Source organism: Sus scrofa, chromosome 8 (assembly GCF_000003025.6).
Source record: "Sus scrofa isolate TJ Tabasco breed Duroc chromosome 8, Sscrofa11.1, whole genome shotgun sequence".
Classification (NCBI taxonomy): domain Eukaryota; kingdom Metazoa; phylum Chordata; class Mammalia; order Artiodactyla; family Suidae; genus Sus; species Sus scrofa.
Window position 1 is genome coordinate 80,149,827 of NC_010450.4, and position 20,321 is coordinate 80,170,147.

The 20,321-nt window shown below is 34.3% G+C and overlaps 1 long non-coding RNA gene across 2 annotated transcripts in view; it reads left to right on the top strand.

Moving 5' to 3' along the window:
• LOC110262143 overlaps positions 1-20,321 on the top strand; it is a 100,103-nt gene that overhangs the window by 50,910 nt on the left and 28,872 nt on the right. Inside the window, exon 3 of one of the 2 annotated variants that reach the window (XR_002346742.1) lies at positions 1,253-5,902. The exons of the other annotated variant lie outside the window; for it this stretch is intronic. This is a non-coding gene — a long non-coding RNA (uncharacterized LOC110262143). Of the gene's footprint in view, positions 1-1,252; positions 5,903-20,321 lie in introns of those variants that run through there. 2 annotated transcript variants of the gene reach the window in all.

A 20,321-nucleotide genomic window follows, 5' to 3' on the forward strand; every position in this document is an offset into this window, starting at 1 on the left:
CCCATCTCCAAACAAATCTGGTAAATAAGCATCAACCCAGACTCCAATGTCCAAATGTCCTAAGTAGTTTATAGTCAACACAGCTATAGTCATAACCATAAACTTAGCACAGTGGGGCTCAAGGTCCAATTGGGATTATTTCTCTCTCTCTCTCTTTTTTTTTTTTTTTTTTTTTTGTACCATGCCTGACCTTACAGAGTCACAGGTCACAACAGACTCACAAAGGCAGCCCTGTAGAGACCTGCACTTCCCCAGCCCAGAGTGACAACTGAGGGGTCCATTTTAAAGAAGAGATATCTAAAGAAAGTGGGCTGCCATCATAGGACCTAGATCCCCCTAGAACAGGAACAAGCAGAGGAACAAAGAAGGAAAGAAACACTTTGCTGGGGACAAAAGGCAACCAGGCAGCCATCCTAGAAATTCTCTGCGTAGATAATAAAAGGAAGGTCTCACTGAAGGAATGGGGCCACTAAATAGGACAGCCTCTGAAAAGAGGAAGCCAGTCAGAAGTTTCCTATCAGTGAGTCTGAAATGCCTGGACTGGACACGTCGTAGGAAATAAGGTTTCACTATGTAGATCTAGATATCAATGATACAGATGTAGATGGTGTAGATACAATCTCTATAGATGATTGGTACCTGAACTCTTGCTAAACTTTCTACAGTTTCTGAGCATGCTTGGTATTCCTTGGGTAAATGACAAAACAAGCGGAGACTGGCCTCTCATAATGTATTTTACATTTTTACATTTTCTATATTCTGTTCATGATGGTAAAAGTAGAAAAGGATTTAGGAGATGCCATGTTAACATTTGCATTAATTCACACTTTCTCTGGAAGTTTAATCCTATCAGTCAGGAAATGCAAAATTTAAGGTTTTTCCATTTATGTAAATTTACATGCCTTTAATTGGCTGCATTTTTTATTACCAAGGAGCAATTATTATTTTATTGTCCCGTTTTTACAAAATGGCTAGTTCAGTTTCCTTCGTAGCACCTAACTGTCATGTAGTTCATGGGTTTTGAGTTCAGACTGGATACATTACCCTTGTTCAATGCAGAATATTGTTCAGGAGTGAACATTTTGCACATCCAAAACGACATGCATGCACAATGATTTCACGACTTACGATGCTAAATGAAGTTATAGAGCAATCGGAGAAAGCAGATTGGTAAGCCAGAAACCTAAAGCTTTTACAAATGCATGAATGTAGCCTCCAATTTAACCACAACCCTGACTCCTATCTCCCACAGCCCTTCTCTCCTCTGGGGATCTCAGTGATCATCATCATCTCCATCAGAGAACAAGCAAGTGAAAAAGAAAAGGAATGAAATTCAAATCAGCATGTTGTTTTTTCCTTGTAGACCCTTTGAAAGATTTATTGGAGAAAGAGTCAAAACTAATAGCCAAGGTGGGATTTGGAGACTATGTTAGATTTCGCTTATTCATGTTCTTCCTCCTTTGCCCACCACCCCCCATTAGCACAGATAATGGAAGGTTTGCTTCATTTATCATAGCAAACGAAGCAATGGTGTCATTTTAAGTCAAGACCACAAAAAGAAAATAGGATTTTAAATTGCTATAGGAAAGACCATTACAGAAGTGAACTAAATTACTTCAAAGAAAGCAAAAGAACAAATTACCAAAAGAAGTTATGGCATCTTCCCCTTTGAAGATTTTTAAGAATCAAGTAAACAGTTCCTTCAGTGAGGACCTGATTGGAAGTGGAGAAGTCGACCTGTGATTTTATAAGGCCTTATGCTCCATAGGTTTATATTACCTCACTTTTTAAATGTGAAAACTATGGATTACTTGAAAAAGAAGGGGGCAGGGAATGGTATGACTTAATGTATATTGAAGAGTCCCCAGTCTTCTCCAAACTGTGATTACAAAATTTGGTGGCATTACCTTTAAAATCCAATGAACCAAATCCAGTATGATCCTAATCACCACAGCGTGAGAGTGGTAATAGCCCCCACCCTACACATACACAGATTAAGAAGAATCCCCAGGGTGTTTATTCTGGTTTGTGAATCTGACATATTCTGCACAGATCCTCATAGTGGATGATTTCCAAAGAGTCTGGCCCACTGATCTTGACTCCCTTAACTATTTGCACCAGAATACACTGCAGAAATGGTCCTGTCCCCAGGCCATTCTCACTGTTGGCACAGCTACCAAGGAAGAATTCTGTTGATTAGCCAAGAATTTAGTGGTTTCTTGAGATAGAAAGGACACCCCCTCCCCAAAGATAAATGAAATCAAAAAAGAATGGCTTGTACCCCAAATGTTAATTGGTTTTTTAGCTCTTGGTGATTTGGCTCTTTGAATCCTTACTCTACATTTTAGACAGAATTTTTATTCTTCCTCCCATGAAGGCTATGCTTCAAACCAAATTGTATAAGGAAACTTAGCATATGCATATTGTGGTAGAAATATTTAGCTTCAGTGCTCATGTGCTTGCCTCTAGTTCCTGCATGCTCTTTGGCCATGTGGTAGAACATTACTGTCAATTCCCAGCTTGTACATTTCCTAAGGGAAATTGTGGAGGTTCAACACAATATTTTCAACTAAACAAACATTCATTGAATACCTCTTGCTGGTACCTATTGCGTGTGAACATGAAAATTATCTATTGGACTTTGCTGGGGAAAATACAATGACACTATGGGAACATACAGGAGAGACCTGACACAATCTTCAGGGGTCAAGAAGATTTTCTGAAGGAAGTGACCTCAAAATTTGAACCTGAAAGAATATCAGGAGGTTATCAGGTAGAAAAGGGAAATGAGTGCATTTCAGGAAAGGAAAATAGTTTTTGCAGAATATTGTACACGCAAGAGAACATGCTGTGCTCGAGGAGCTTTACCTGATTCTGTATGGCTAAGGCAGAAGTCAGGTCATAAAGAATCTTGGATTCTAGGCTAAAGACCTTGAACTTTATCTTACAGGGGCTACAGAAAATCATTAACTGGCTTTAAACGGAGTGACAATATCAAGGTTGTGCCTTCAAAAAACATTCTGTAAATTGGTTATAGAAGAGTGAGAATGGAGGCCCTCAGCAGAGGTACAATATAAGGTTGAACTGTAAAAAAATAGAATAATTTCCTGAAGGGGGAAGAATATGAGCTGCGCCCTGGAACTGGGAAAAGCCTGTTCATGACTAATGGAACAACATGAATGAGGTTAAGGAGACAGGAAAATACAAGGACCAAATGTATAAGGAGAAGAAAGTATGTGCCTGTGGAATTCCTGCTGTGGGTTAAAGATCTGGAATTGCTACAACTCTGTCATAGGTCATGGCTAAGTCTCAGATTGGATCCCTGGCCTGGGAAGCTATATGTGCTGCAGGTGCAGCCATAAAAAATAAGGGTAGGTTCCTCAGTGGAAGTGTGGGCCTTGAGAAGTAATGTGATAAACAGTGAGGCTACAAGAGTAACTAAGGATGAGTTCAGAGAAGACTCAAATTATACACTGACCAGTTTTTTTTCTGATAGCAATCTAAACCCCTGAGGAATCTTGACACCATCCAGTTTTAGAAAAATAATGCAAGAAATGAAGCAAATGTTATTTTGCATGGCTATAGTGCCCTGTCAGTTTTTGGAAAGCAGAGATCATCGATTCATTCATATTTCAGTTTTCAGGAGTTATGTTGTATATACTTGGCAGGTGCTCAATACATACATATATATGTATTGGTTGGAAGATGGTTGGATGGAAGGATGAATGGATAGATGGATGAATAAATGAATCATTGCACCATAAGTTTAAATGAGCTTTGGGTGAAATAATTTATCAGAACAAGTAAAAAACCTAGGAAACTTAGGAAATAGGCAATGGGATTCTTGCCATGCTTGGTAGGAGTTAACAGAGAAAATAAATCTTCATCCTCTTTAATGAGCCCTCCATCTTGATCCTCATCAACTCTTGTGTGTATCCCAAAAATCTGCCCATTAACTACTTACTGAGACATTGTTTCATTCAAAAACTATCCACAAACCTAGAGGTTCCCACTTGCTCTGAGCAATAGGACAAGGGTAATACCCTCTTTGGGATCGTATACAAAACCCTGAAGATGGAAGTGAAAGCACAGTTTATGTTATAGGGCAACCATGTATTTTTCCCCAGCAATCAAGACCCCCCCTCACATCTAAAATAAAACTCTTAAAACCAGTTCCTTAATGAGAAAGAATAAGTTGTTTCCTTGATTAATTGCACATTCCAAGGGAAAAGACTATGTAGGAGGTAATAATTTATGGTAGCAATTTGAGGTGATTTTATCATAAACTTTCCATGGTTTCATATTGTAGATTTTAGAAAACATAGTACTTTGTCAAGAAGGGAGGGGGTTGGAGGAAGTTAAATAAATATTTAAGCCCAGAGAGATCATTCCAACAAATGTTCATTCTTAGATCATCTGTTCTTCATTTCATGATATACGTTATAAACAACAGCCTCACTCCAACTCTCACATTGCTGCATACTTTAAAATTCAGCAAATATGTTAGCGCACATATATAATGCATTGTTGTCATTTGCATTCAGGGATGACACTACTAATGGCGTTGTTTGCCATATATATGGATAAGGTTAAAAAACTCAGAGGAAGACTCACAGTCTTGCCACATGGGTGGATGCATGGGAGCACTGTCCTATTTTTGTAGCTCTAGAGACCATTTTAGAACAAATCATTTCTCATGACTCTCTTTGCTCAATGGGTTACTGATGTCTTTGCTCTAAAAGAGCTCCATGGATTCACTCACTGCCAAGTGGGTCTTTTGGCTGCTGCTCTACCCAGCATATCTTAACTATACAGCAAGGCTTTAAATTGTATTTTAGGATGTTAAGCTAACATTTCTTCTTCTGGAACCTGTAGTCATCTCTTGCTTCAGTTTTCCAAAGGGCTGCTAAAGTTTTTTCTATCTTTTGGTAAGGAAACAATATAGCATCAGGCAGGGCTAGCAAATATTGGCCCGTGATTAAGGGTTTCAGGTTTTGTTTTGTATTTTAAGACTTTAGACAGTTTTTAGAGCAGCTTTAGGTTCACAGCAAAATTGGGTGGCAAGTACAGCTATTTCTCATATACTCCCTGCCCGCCCCCATGCATCACCTCTCCTTTATCACGATATTATAGGGCAACAGTGTATTTTTCCCCATAAATCAAGACCCCCGCCGCACCCACCTAAAGTAAAACTCTTAGAACAAGATCCTTAATTAGAATAAGTTGCTTCTGAATGTAAAGAGTGGTACATTGGTGACAATTAATGAAGATACATTGACTCATCACACTGACTCAGGGTCCATAGGTTACTTTAGGGTTTGCTCTTGGTCTTGTATGGATTCGTTCACATGTGTAATGAAATATATCTACCATTTTATCACTATACTATGGACTTGTTCTACAGTTTACCACAAATCAAACAGGCAAGCCAAAAACATACACACACACCCAATATTCATTTTCAAAAAGATAAATTTTATTCAGTTTAAAAGACTAGAATCATGTCCTTTCTACTTATTTTTTGCATAGAATAAACTTTCTCCTATGAAGTGATAAAGGCAAAATGAAAATAATTGTACTTACTTTGTGGGATTATATGAAGATTAAACAGGATAATCCATGGTAGAGCTGGCACAGGGTCTGGCTAATAGCAAATGATTAATAAATATTAAGTACTATCATTATTATTATTATTCATTACTTTTTATTGGGTTTGCTTCTTTTTTTTTTTTTTTGGCTGTTGCTATTTTCTAAGATAATACTTTTTAATCACCTTACTTGGAATGAGAAAAAGTTTGCAACATTATGTCAACTCTTCCTTTTTTTGTTTAAAATTTAAAATAGGGAGTTCCTTTGTGGTACAGTGGATTAAGGATCTGGTGTTGTCACTGCAGCAGGTTGGATTGCTGCTGTGGCGCAGGTCTGATCTCTAGCCCAGGAACTTCCACATGCCTTTGGCATAGCCAAAAAAAAAAAAAAAAATTAAATTAAATTAAATTAAACCAAACTTTTGGAAATGACTGATGGAAGGAAAGTAGACTTTAAGCATAGTACTCAAGAAGCCTGTGACCAACCGTTGGCCCTCCTGGGGCACTGACCATGTGACTGTAATTATTTAAGCTCCACATGGCTAAGTATTCTTGCTGAACTAAGTTCACACCAGAGTATCTTGGAGTATCAACATATAATTATAATACCTCATGGGGTTTTTATAAAAATTAAATGCATTTAAAAGTAAAGCATGTTGGTATTCCCATCGTGGCACAGCAGAAACGAATCCTACTAGGAACCATGAGGTTGCGAGTTTGATCCCTGGCCTCTCTCAATGGGTTAAGGATCCAGTGTTGCCATGAGCTGTGGTGTAGGTCACAGACATAGCTTGGATCCTGCGTTGCTATGGCTATGGTGTAGGCCAGCAGCTGTAGCTCTGATTCATCCCCTAGCCTGGGAACCTCCACATGCCACATGTGTGGCCCTAAAAAGCAAAAAATAAAAAATAAAAATAAAATAATAAAACATGTAGAACAATAATGTATGTATACACGGTATAAATATTAGCTCTGACTATTGTTTTGTAACAGGTCCTGCATGTAAGTAGTCAGTATCCCATCTGTGATGAGAGAATCAATGTGTTTAAGTGTTATCTCTTAGTGATAACATTCTATTTGAAATTTTTCGGTTACGGCCCAGGATATCAGATATATAGCCATGGTAGATACAAGGATAAAAACCATTAAAATAGGAAAAATAAACACTTTAAAGGCGGAGATCACTTTGTGAAATGATAAACTGCTTACTTTATACAATTTCCCCATAGGCTCACATGGTCAATTGTAATAGACCTTTTTAGAAATCACTCATGTGTTTTTGCTGGTTACACATTGGAATGGACTATTATAGCAAGTTGTAAAAACCCCTTCATTGAAGAAATGTACATATATGTAAATATTGTAAAATTATATACATGCATGATTCAGTTGAGATTCCTCCCAAATTTATAATTTTCTTAGGTAATAAAGAAAAAACCATGTTCATTCCTGCTAACAGGAATGAGCTTAATTATCTACAATACTAAATAAGACAATTGCTTCCTGCTTGAGATAAATTGCTTCATTCATTATTTTTTGACTGCCTGCTACATGCTAGCTCCCCTATTAGGTGGCAGTTTCCATCTTCACAGCTCTCAAGTTCAAAAAGGAGACAAACAAGTAAACCAAATTTTATAAAACAGGATGTTTAATGAAGGTGACAGGGACATTGCTGGGTGCTATGTAAGCATGGAAGCTAAAGCGTGGAAGCATCTAGGCAGCCTCCTTGGAGGAGCAGCATTTAAACTGAGTAGCACAGGATTGTTGAACATTAGACAGGCAAAGCTCAAATGCATTGCAAAGCAATTGTCTTCAAATACTGCTACTCAACTATCACATACTCTGCTTCCCTAGCAGATTTCCCTTCTCCCCTTAACTGTTCAGTGTCCTCATTGTGTCCCTAACACCGAGTGTACAGGCAGGACTCCATCTGCACAAATCCAGTCCCTTTATTCCTCACAAAATTCCCATACCCCCTAACATAGCAAATATCTAAAATACGTTTTAAACATCACTTTATAAAGAGCAATGTCAAAGCCCATGGGAAAATGGAGTTCAAAAGCATCAACACAAATGGAATGACAAGATTATTTCTTTATTGAATGAAAAGTAATCTTTATCTGTAGAGCAATGAACTATGCTTTTCACATCTATTGAATTAAAAAAATGTAAGAATCAAAATTTGAAAAATCAGGGACACAAATTTCTGGTATTAGTATCCATTGTTTCCTTTTTGGGGATAAAATTTTGTAGTATGTTCCAAGAATCATAAAAATGTTCACAACCTTTAACCCAATAACCACATTCCCAGAAATTTAAACTAATGAAATGATTTTTTGTTTTTTTTAAAAAAGGAAAAATGTTATATGGACAGAAATGGTTATGGCAAGAATGTTAATATAATCCTGATTTTTAAAATATAAATGACTCAGCATCCAGAAAATGAGTAAATTATGATATATTATCTACAAGAAAATATGAAGCAATTTAATGAATGTGAGAACATAAAGACTATGGAGATACAAAAAAATGTATTTACAAATAAAAGAAAAATTCACAATTATATAACCTAACAAGGACAACAATAGGTTTATTAAACAAGTAAATTTATCAGGTGAAATAATTATGGTTTTAATTTATGGTAATTTTTATAAATAAATGCCAGTTTTAAATATGTTTTACATATACATACGTATACATAATTTGACATAAGTGCACAAGTATTGTCTGTCCACATACAATGGGAATTTTTTGCAGACTCTTACATTTTTGTTTTACTTCCCTTCCTAGTCAACATCTCCAAATCCCCATCACCCATCTCACCATCTTATCTACTTTTTTTTTTATTTATTTAAGTATAGGTGATTTACAATGTTGTGTTAATTTCTGCTGTGCAGCAAAGTCATTCAGCCATAGGTGCACAAATGTCCATTCCCATATAGGTTATCACACATTTCTCTGTGCTATATAGCAGGTCATTCTACCATGTTTAAAAATCTAGTATACTGTTCCTTTTTTCCGTATTCTTGTAAGATATGGACAAATGCAATTACACATAGATACACAACTTCATACAAATACATATGTATATGAATTTTTCTTGTTTTCTACAATCTGTAATAAAAATATATCCATGTCTCTGTATCTTCCATTTCACTTATATCCCTCGGAGTCAACTTTTATAGCTCTAATTAACCCCATTTAAACATTATTTACTATGGTATCAAAAATTTTGAAATAGAAGACTGCATTTTTAAAACCCTCTACAGTGTTGTAACATCTACAAATATCAATTAAGTACCAGAGTTTTTACTCCCGTGAAAGAGATTCTCAGATGTGAAATCTTTGGTCAAAAGGCTATGTGTTTTTAGTTTTAATAGGCCTTGCCAGATTGCATTCCAAGCTACTGTAATAATTCACATTTCTACTAGCAATGTGCTACCTGCTTTTTAATTTTTTTTGGCAGTCTTGTTATGTCCGAAGTGATGTTTCATTGTTACTTTAGCATGCATTTCCTTGTTTGCAAATGTAAGCATGTTTTCCTTTGTTGGCATTTGGATTAGTTTTTTCTGAGAATTTCCTGTTTATAAGTTTTTAAAGTTTAGATTGAGATATAAGATACATATAATAAAGTACACAGATCTTGTGTATACAGCTGGATAAATTTTGCATAAAGCATATACCTCCCAGATTAAGATGCAAAATATTAACAACATCCCAGGATTCCTTGTGCCCCTTCTCAAACAAGCACACTGCTACCTCATTCCATCCCCTAACTCATTGCTCTCACTTCTATCACCTCAGATAAATTGTGATTGTTCTTGAATTCCATGTAAATAGTGTATATACAGCAAGCTCATTATTTTCTACTTTTTTTTTTCATCAGTGTTAGGTGTATGAGATGCAGTTATATAGTAGGGGGTATAAGTAGTTTCATCTTTACGTTGCTTTTTATATACAAATGTCCTATAATTTATTTAAAAATGTAGGTCTTTTCACTTTGAGGCTATTATTCATAAAGGTATTAAAAGAAACATTATGTATCTTTTGGTAGAAATACATAATCATTTCTCCTAGTTATAGACTATGATGAGAACTGCTGGGCCACGGGGCATAAGGTTTATACGACAAAAATGTTCTTCAAAGAGGTTGTCCTAAGTTGCATTCTCACAAAGAAAACACGTGAGTTCCTTTAGTCCCACGTTCAAGTCCAAATGTAGTACTGATTGGCAGTCTTTTTAATTTGACCATTCTGGTGTGTGTGTGAAATGGGACCTCATTTAGTTTTTTTAGTTTGCATTTCCTTGATGAATAATGATGTTGAGTCTTATTTCATACCCTTATTGGTTTTTATGAAGCCAATTTTATGAAATGCCTATTCAAATCTCTTGTCCATTTTGTAAAGAGATTATTTGTCTTTTAATTAAAGATTTGCAAGGTTGTTTGTATATTCTGGATTCAAGCCTTTGTTGGATGTATGTATTATAAATATCTTCTTCCAGAGAGTGGCTTCCTTTTTCATTCCTTCAGTTGTACATTTTGTAAAATAGAAGTTCTTCATTTTAATTAAGTTCAATTTATCAATCTTTTATTTTATACTGAGTGCTTTTTTATATCTTATTCAACGCAACTACATGCCCCACAATAATGAAAATATTCTCCTACTTTGCTCTAGAAGGTTTGTTATCTTACCTTTTATATTTAGATCTTTCATCAACCTTGAATAGAATTTTTTGCTGGGAGTCAAATCCATATAGATATACAGTTAATTGACCATCATTTATTAAAAAGTTGCCCTGAAGTGTAGTGGCACCCTCAGAGGAAATCAGAAGATCATTTAGAGTAGAATTTTTTTTTGCATTCTCTATTTTTTTTTCAGTTGGACAAATTTCTATCCTAGATGAAATACTACAGTCTTAATTACTGCAGCTTTTTAGTAAGTTTTGCTATCTAGTAGTACGTAAGTTCTTAAACTTTGTTTTATTTCTTAAAAATTGCCATGGTTGGTCGGGGACAAATTACTTCGTAAAAATTGAATTAACTATTAAATTGAGTAGTTGAGTTTCAATACTATATTCGTTTCACATGTATAACAAAGTGATTCAAAATATTAAAGATTATACTCCATATGACATTATAATAAAGCAATGGCTATATGCCCTGTGTCGTATAATATATACTTATACCTTATTAAATTTATTGATAGCAGTTTGTATCCCAGAATCACATACCCCTATCTTGCCCCTCCCAACTTCCTTCTCCCAATTGGTAACCACTACTGTGTTCACTACATCAATGAGTCTGTTTCATTCTATTCATTTGTTTCTTTTACTTTTTTAGATTCCTCATACCAATGATAACATAATTATTTTCTTTCTCTTCTAACATTGTATATATTCTATAGTATATATTACTCTAATATATTTATATTTATTTTTAATTTAACTATTTAAATGGAATAAATAAGTATAATACTCTCTAGGTCCCTCCACATTGTTGCAAATGGCAAATTTCATTTAAGTTTTATAGCTGAGTAATATTCCATGATATAGGTAGATAGATAGAGACATAGACATATTTTGCATACTCTTTATCCATTCATCATTTGAGGAACACTTATGTTTCTTCCATATCTTGGCTATTGTAAATACTCTCGCTATAAGGATTGGGATGCATGCATCTTTCTGAATTAGTGTTTTCATTTTTGTCAATGTATACCCAAGAGTGAAATTACTGAATCATATAGTAGTTCTATTTTTAGTTTTTTTGAGGCATTTCCATTCTGTTTTCCACAGTGGGTGTACTATTTTCCCTTGACACCAGCAGTGTATGAGGTTTCCCTTTTTTCCACACACTGGACAACATTTGTTATTTGTAGATGTTTATTTATTTATTTGGGCCACAGTTGCAGCAAACGGAAGTTCCAGTCTTGGGGTCAAATCAAGCTACAGCTGCTGGCCTACACCACAGCCACAGCAACAATGCCAGATCCTTAACCCACTGAGCAGGACCAAGGATTGAACCCACATCCTCATATTACTAGTTGGGGTCAGTTCCACTGAGCCACAGTGGGAACTCCCTGTTTGTAGACTTTTGTGATTGCTATTCTGACAGATGTGAGGTGATATTTCATTGTGGCTTGATTTGCATTTCTCTAATGATTAGCGATGTTGAACAACTTTTCATTTGCCTATAAAATGTCTGTATGCCTTCTTCGGAAAAATATCCATTCAAGTCTTCTGCCCATCTTTCAATCAGGTTTTTTTATTTATATTGAGTTATATGAGCTATTTTTATATTTTATATTTTGGATATTAACCCTTTCTCATTCATATCATTTGCAAATATTACCTCCTGTTCAATAGGTTGGTTTTTTTTGTTGTTGTTTGTTTTGTTTTGTTGATGTTTCCTTTGCTGTGCAAAACCTTTAAGTTTAATTAGGTCCTATTTATTTTTAAAATTTCTTTGGTCTCACAAGACAAAGTTATGATTTATAACAAAGAATGTTCTGCCTATGTTCTCCAATCAGAATTTTATGATTTTAAATTCTTCCATTTAGGTGTTTATTTTAAATTTTACTTTTTAGATGGTGTGAGTAAGCTTTCTAATCTCAGTGTTTTACATGTAGTTGTAATGTTTTCCCAGCACAACTATTGAACCAACTTTTTCTCCATTGTGTATTCTTGCCTTGATTGTCATAGATTTGTTAGCCATAGCTATGTGGTTTTTTTCCTGGGCTTTGTATTTTTTTCCATTGACCTATGTATCTGGGTTTTTTGCCAGTACCATACTGTTTTGATGACTATAACTTTGTATTATAATCTGAAGTCAGGGAACATGGTATATTCATCTTCATTCTTTTTTCTCAAGATTCCTTTGGCACATTGTGGTAGGTTGTAGTTCCATACAAATTTTAGGATTATTTATTCAAGTTCTGTAAAAAACATCATGGGTATTTGTATTGGGAAGCTATTTAAAATGGGATTGCTTTCTTGCTTTTTCTTTCTTGTAGTTTGTTATTAGTGTATAGAAAAACAAGTTTATGTGTGTTATTCTTGTATCCTGAAACATGCTAAATTCATTTATTCTAATAGTGTTTTTGTGGGGACTTTAGGGTGTTCTATTTATAGTGCCATCTGATCTGAAAGTAGTGATAATTTAACTTCTTCCTTTCCAATCTGGATCCATTTTATTGTTTTTTTGGTCTGATTGCTGTGGTTAGTGCTTCTTTTTTTCACATAGGGACTTCTAACATTGTATGTATTCTGTAGTATATATTATTCTAATATAGTTATTTTTATTTATTTTTAATTTAACTATTTAAATGGAAGTGGCAAGAGTGGGCATCCTTGTCTTATTTCTGATTTTAGAGGAATGGCTTTCAGTTTTTCACCATTGAATATGATGTTAGCTGTGTCTTTGTCATAAATGGCCTCTATTACTTTGAGATATGTTCCCTTTATATCCACTTTGATGAGAGAGTTTATCATGAATGGGTGTTGAATTTTGTCAGTTGCTTTTCTGTATCTATTGAGGTGGGCATGTAATTTTTTGTACTTTCTTTTGTTACTGTGGTATATCACATTTGTTGATTTGTAATTTTGAACCATCATCCATGTATCCATGGGACTGATCCCACTCGATCATGGTGTATTATCCTTTTTATATATTGTTGAATTTGTTTTAATATTTTTTGAGGACTTTTGCATCTATATTCATCAGAGATTTTGGCCTGCAATATTTATTTATTTATTTATTTATTTATTTATTTAGTAGAGTCTTTGTTTGGTTTTAGTATCAGGGTAATGGTGGCCCTATAGAATAAATTTGGGAATCTTCCATCCTCTTCAATTTTTTGAAATAGTTTGAGGATAGATTTCTTTTTCTTTATGTGTTTGGTAGAATTCCACTGTGAAGCTGTCTGGTCTTGGACTATTGTTCACTGGGAGTTTTTTCTACAAATTCAGTTTTACCAGTAGTGATTTGTCTGTACAGACTTTCTATTTCTTCCTGATTCAATCTTGGAAGGGTGTATGTTTCTAGAAATGTGTCCATTTATTCTAGGTTGCCTAATTTGTTGGCATATAATACTTTATAGTGTTCTTTTATGACGTTTTTATATTTCTTTGATACTGGTTTTTATCTCTCCTGTTTCATTTCTTATTTATTTCAGTCATCTCCAGTTCTTCCTGATGAGCCTAGCTAAAGGTTTATCAATTTTATTTACCTTTTTTTTAAAAAAAAACCTCTTGATTTTGTTGATCTTTTCTATTATTTTTATCTCTTTTGTTTATTTCCTCTATTTATTATTTTTTCCTTCTCCTGATTTTGGGCTTTGCTCTCTCTTTTTCTAATACTTTAGATTGTATGTTAGGTTGTTTATTTGAGACTTTTCTTGTTACTTTATGTCAACCTGTATTGCTATAAACTTCCTTCTTAGAACTACTTTTGTTGCATCCCATAGATTTAGTATGGTTGTTTCCATTTTCATTTGTGTTGAGGTATTTCATGATTTTCTTTTTGATTTCATTGTTGACTCATTGGGGTATTTTAGTAGCATGTTATTTAGTTTTCCATGTGTTTGCACTTTTCCCACTTTAATTGATTTCTAGTTCATATTGTTGTGGTTGGAAAAAATTCTTGATATCATTCCTGCCCTCTTAAATTTGTCAAGAAATGTTTTGTGACTTGGCATGTGATCTATCCTGAAGAATATTCCATGTGCACTTGAAAAGAATCTGCTGTTTTGGATGGAATGTCCTGGCGATATCTATTAATTTCAGGTAGTCTATTCTATCATTTAAGACCACTGTTTTCTTACTGATTTTCTGTCCAGATGACCATCCATTGATGAAAGTGAAGTGTTAAATTTTCTTACAATTATTTTATTATTGTCAATTTCTCCCTTTATGTCTGTAAATATTTGATTTATGTATTTGCGTGTTCCTGTATTGGCTGCATATATGTTAAAAATTGTAGTATCCTATTCTGGTATTAATCCCTTTGTCATTATATAACACACTCCTTTGTTTTTTGTTATAGATTTATTTTAAAGTCTACTTTGTCTGATAGGAGTATTGTTACACTTGCTTTCCTTTTGTTTCTGTTTGGATGAAATAACTTTTTACATCTCCTCTCTTTCAGTTTGTCTTTTGTCTTTTTTTTTTTCTGTTGTTGTTGTTGTTGTTGTTGCTATTTCTTGGGCCGCTCCCGCGGCATATGGAGGTTCCCAGGCTAGGGGTTGAATTGGAGCTGTAGCCACCGGCCTACGCCAGAGCCACAGCAACGCGGTATCCGAGCCGCGTCTGCAACCTACACCACAGCTCACGGCAACGCCGGATCGTTAACCCACTGAGCAAGGGCAGGGACTGAACCCGCAACCTCATGGTTCCTAGTCGGATTCATTAACCACTGCGCCACGATGGGAACTCCCTCACTTTCAGTTTGTTTGTGTCTTTCACTCTGAAGTGAATTTCATGTAAGCAGCATACAGATAGATCTTATTTTTAGTTCAATTAGCCACATATGTCTTTTGACTAGGGTATTCAGCCCATTGACATTAAGAGTAATTATTCATCAGTATGTACTTAATGTGATTTTATTACTTATTTTCCAGTTGTTTTTGTAGTTCTTCTCTGTTCATTTCTTCTTTAAGGCTTGATAATTTTCTTTAGTTATGTGATTTTGTTCCTTTATTTCTAATTTTTGTGTATCTATTGTAGGTTTTAAATTTGTTATTATCATGAAATTCATATATGTTGACTTATAACTATATCTACTTGTTTTAAACTGTAGTCATTTAAGTTCACCCACATCTGAAAATATCTATTTTTTTTATTCCCCACTGCCACATCTTGTGTTTTTGATGTCATAATTTATATCTTCATGTTTATCTTATTACTATTTATTGTAGTTATATTTACTTTTACAATTTTTTGTCTTTTAATTTTTTTCTTTTTCTTTCTTTTCCACTCCTGCAGCACATGGAAATTCCCAGCTGGGGTAAAACGAGAGCTACAGCTGCAGGCCTATGCCATAGCCACAGCAATACCAACTTCAAGCCACAGCTGAAATACTGAATACTTAACCCACTGAGTGGGGCCAGGAATTGAACCCATATCCTCACAGAGACAATGCCAGCTACTTAATCCAATGAACCACAGTGGGAACTCCTCTATTAATTTTTACATTTAGGTAGTTTATTCTCAACCTTACTCCATATTTGTCTTTACATATAGGGTTCTTCCTTTCCTGTATGCTTGCTTCTTAGTATAATCTTTTTTCTTCCACTCAGAAAATACTCCTTAACATTTCTTTTATGGTAAGTTTACTATTGATTAACTTTTTTAGTTCTTGCTTATTTGAGAAGTTCTTTATCTCTCCTTCAATTCTAAATGATAATCTTGCTGGGCAGAGTATCCTAGTTTGTAGGTTTTTCCTTTTCTTTTTTTCTTTTTTTTTATATGTTAATTTTTATTGAGAAAGGATATCGACATGATCTTGTGAAGTTTTTTTTTGTTGTTTGTTTGTTTTTTGTCTTTTTGCTATTTCTTTGGGCCGCTTCCACGGCATATGGAGGTTCCCAGGCTAGGGGTCTAATCGGAGCTGTTGACACTGGCCTACGCCAGAGCCACAGCAACGCGGGATCCGAGCCGCATCTGCAACCTACACCACAGCTCACAGCAACGCCGGATCGTTAACCCACTGAGCAAGGGCAGGGACTGAACCCGCAACCTCATGGTTCCTAGTCGGATTCGTTAACCACTGCGCCACAACGGGAACTCCGGTTTTTCCTTTTCAACTCTTTAAATATATCATGATACTCCTTTCTGGCTTGAAAATTTTCAGCAGAAAAAAAATCAGCTGATAACCTTATTGGGGTTACCTTATAAATGACTCTTTGTTTTCCTCCTCCATCTTTATAATCCCCTTCTATATGTATTGAGGTGTCATGTTTTTTTTTCTTCTTCTGTAAATATGATTAATTAAATTGACTTTTTTATTCATTAATTTTTTAGTGGTCAACTGGCATTGCATTCTTTGGATAAAATTTAGTCATGATTTATTATTCTTTTCACCTGTGCTAGATTCAATTTGCTAATCTTATGTTTAAGAACTTACATTTATTTTCAGAAGAGATATAAGCCTCCAATTTTACCTTCTTTTTATGTTGTTCTCATAGAACAAAAGTGTTCTCTCTTTCTAGAATCTCTGAAAACATTTATGTTAGATTGATATGTTTTTTTCTTCAAATGTTTGGGAGAATTAAGCAGTGAGGCCATCTCTTCCTAGAGTTTTATCTGTGGGGAGGATCCAATTTTCTTTTAGCAAATAAAATCTATTGATGTGGTTCAATTACTTCTTATGTAAGTTCTGATAGGTTATGTTTTTCAAGATATTTTACATTTCATTTTGCTTTAAATTTATTACTAGCATTGTACAAAATGTGCATTATTATATTTTTTATTTATATATTTATTTCATATGTTATAAATGCATTATGATAAAACCTTTTTATTTGTAGTGATAATTGTTGTTTTCTTTCTCTTTCATTTTTTTGATCAATCTTGCTAGGTGTTAATAAAATTTAATTGAAATACTCAAAGATCCAATTTGCTTTCACCAGGATTCTCCAGAAGTGTAGAACCAATAAGGGATATATATTTAAAGAGATTTATTATAAGAAATGGGTTTATATGATTATAGGGCTGAGACATCTCAAGAAGAAACACTCCTAGTATCAAAATTTATTCCAGAAAAACAGAACCAATAGGAACTGGCTCACATGCATAGGGAGGTGGAGCAGTCCTAAGACTGAGAAGCAGGAGAACTGATGATTTAAGTTCCAGTCTGAGTCCAAGTGTGAAGACAGGATGTCCCAGTTTGAAGAATGTCATACAGAGAGAAAGAGAATACTCTGCTACTCAGCCTTTTTGTTCTGTTAGGTCTTTACAAAAAATAAAGGCCCACACACTTTGGAAAAGCAGCATCCTAGGAGGGGTGGTGAAAGATTTCATTGTACTTGTCAGAATAGCATGCAGTTTAATATTTACGAATTGCTTATTTATGTAAATTTCCATTTAATATTGTTAGGCCATGGTTGACTGCAGGTAACTGAGACATCAGAAAGCAAAATTGAAAATAAATGGCAACTATGGTATATTCTTGGCTCCTTTGTTATAATTAATTGAGCTCTCTATTCTATTTCATTGATCTATGTCCATTTTTATGCCAGTATCATACTGTTTTGATAACTATAGATTTGTAGTATAGTTTGAAATATAGCTGGGCTCCAGCTTTCATTTTTCTCAAGATTGTTTGGGCAATTACTGGTCTTTGTGGTTCCATATGAATTTTAGGATTGTTTGTTTAGATGTCATTGAAATTTTGATAGGGATTGCATTGAATCTGTAGATTGCTTTGGGTAGATCATTTAATTCTTTTTATAATCTCTAATTCTCTTAAAATGTCCACCTCCTTATCTTTTCTCTATATTTTTTAACATACTCAAAATATCTCCTAACGTCAGCATCTAAGCATCTGTAGATTGGCCTCAATTTACTATTTCCTCTTATCTGTAAGTATTTTCCCTACTCCTTTGCATGTCTACATTATTTAGGGCTATTACTACTTTACTGGTTACTTTTTAACCTTTATTTGAGGTTTAGTTATATATAAGTTTAAGAAAAAGATTCATTCACATTTTCCCCAGATTATAGCCATTGTCCCTCATTAAATAATCCATTTATTTCTCACCGATGTAAGCTATTACTTTTGTTACATAGTAAATCTTCATATATAACATAACATCTGGATTCTGTCTTCTATTCTCTGAGTTGTATATCTATTCATATACCAACACAGTGTTGCTTTGATTAAAGTGCCTTTATAGCATGTTCTTTTGTCTAATAAACAAATCCGCTATCACTACTTATTGTATTTTTTTTTTTTGTCTTCTTGTCTTTTTAGGGTCACACCCACAGCATATGGAGGCTCCAGGGCTAGGGGTCGAATCAGAGCTACAGCTACCAGCCTATGTCAGAGCCACAGCAATGCCAGATCCAAGCCTTGTCTGAGACCTACACCACAGCTCACGGCAACGCAGGATCCTTAACCCACTGAGCAAGGCCAGGGATTGAACCCACAACCTCATGGTTCCTAGGTGGATTCGTTTCCACTGCACCACAACGGGAACTCCTACTTATATCGTATTTTTGTTGACAATTCCTAGATATTTATTTTTCTACAAACATTTTAAGGTCTTCTTATCTAATGGCTAATATTTCTTAGTCACTTGTTTTATAGTATATTTCTTTAAAAAATAATAAATAAATTCAGTTTTATCATACCTAGTGTAATATTATTACACTTATCATTCATTTTAATATTTATTTTACATTTTTATTTTTTGTTTATCTACTACTCGTTATTTACATTTTAACTTTAACTTCAAAATTCTGCCAGATCATTCTATTTTATTAATGATGAACTTTCCTTTCCTTGTGTTCATTATCACATCTATATTTCTCTAATACTATCTGAAAATAAGATAACCACAATTTCTTATCAATTTTAATTTTCCCCGTACTTCTCCCACTGTTAAGCTAGGACTCCTTTCTCAATTTTTAGTTTTGCTGAGATAATTGAGTATTTTCAGTTATAAATTATTATTTAGATTTACTTTATAGAATTCCAGTTAGTGAATCCACTTAGATATCCATAATGTATATAGTAAGGTTTTATGCTCACCACTATTTAATTTCCTCATCATCTTCTCCCCATTTCAATGTCGCTCTTCAATTTTTTTGCTTTTTTTCAGAATCCTTAGACTAGATTAGATATGTAGATAGAGAGATAGATAGATAATGTAAAGTTTTAGGATTTATTGGATATCTTCAAATATTTTTCTTGCTCTCTATCAGTGAATGATATTTAAGTTGGACAGAGGACTCTAGAGTAACAAATCTTTCCGTTCTGCAGTCTAGATTTTATTATACCATCTTCTGCCTTCTAGTGTTTCAGATAGATGACTGATGATATTCTGATTCATTTTCTTTTCTTTTTTTTTTTTTTTTTTTGGTCCGCACCCAGATCATACAGTAATTCCCAGGCCAGGGCTTGAACCTGAGTAACAACAGTGACAATGCTGAATCCTTAACCACCAGGCCACCAGAGAACTCCTGATTCATTTTCTCTTGTAGAAAATGTATTATTTTGTCTGAAAATTTGTAACATATTATCTTTATGCTTAGATTTCAATAATTTTATAAGGAAATGCCTGTATGTGTGTCTCTTCTCCTCAATATGGTGTTCAAAGCTTCACATTTGTGGAAAATTCTTGTATTATTTTTTCAATTATTACTTCCAGCTTTTGCATATCCTTCTAAATGCCTATTTTTTATGGTGGTGTTCTGAATCCATTATACAAGACTTCTAACCTTTACCTTTGACTTCCATCTCTTCATATTTTACTGTATGTTTCGAAATATATCTTCCAACTGGTCTTCAAGGCCACTAATTTGCATCTAAACCGTGACCATCCTCTCTTTCATGTTATCTACTCATTTATAGATGTCCTTTATCTCGCTGAGGTAATTATATACTGTTTTGTTGAAAGTGTTTTCATGAATGAGAATCAAACTTAGGCAACTTTTTTCCTCTATTAATATGATCATATGGCTTATTGTTTTAAACCTATTAATATTGGAAAATGCATTAGTTGATTTTTAAATG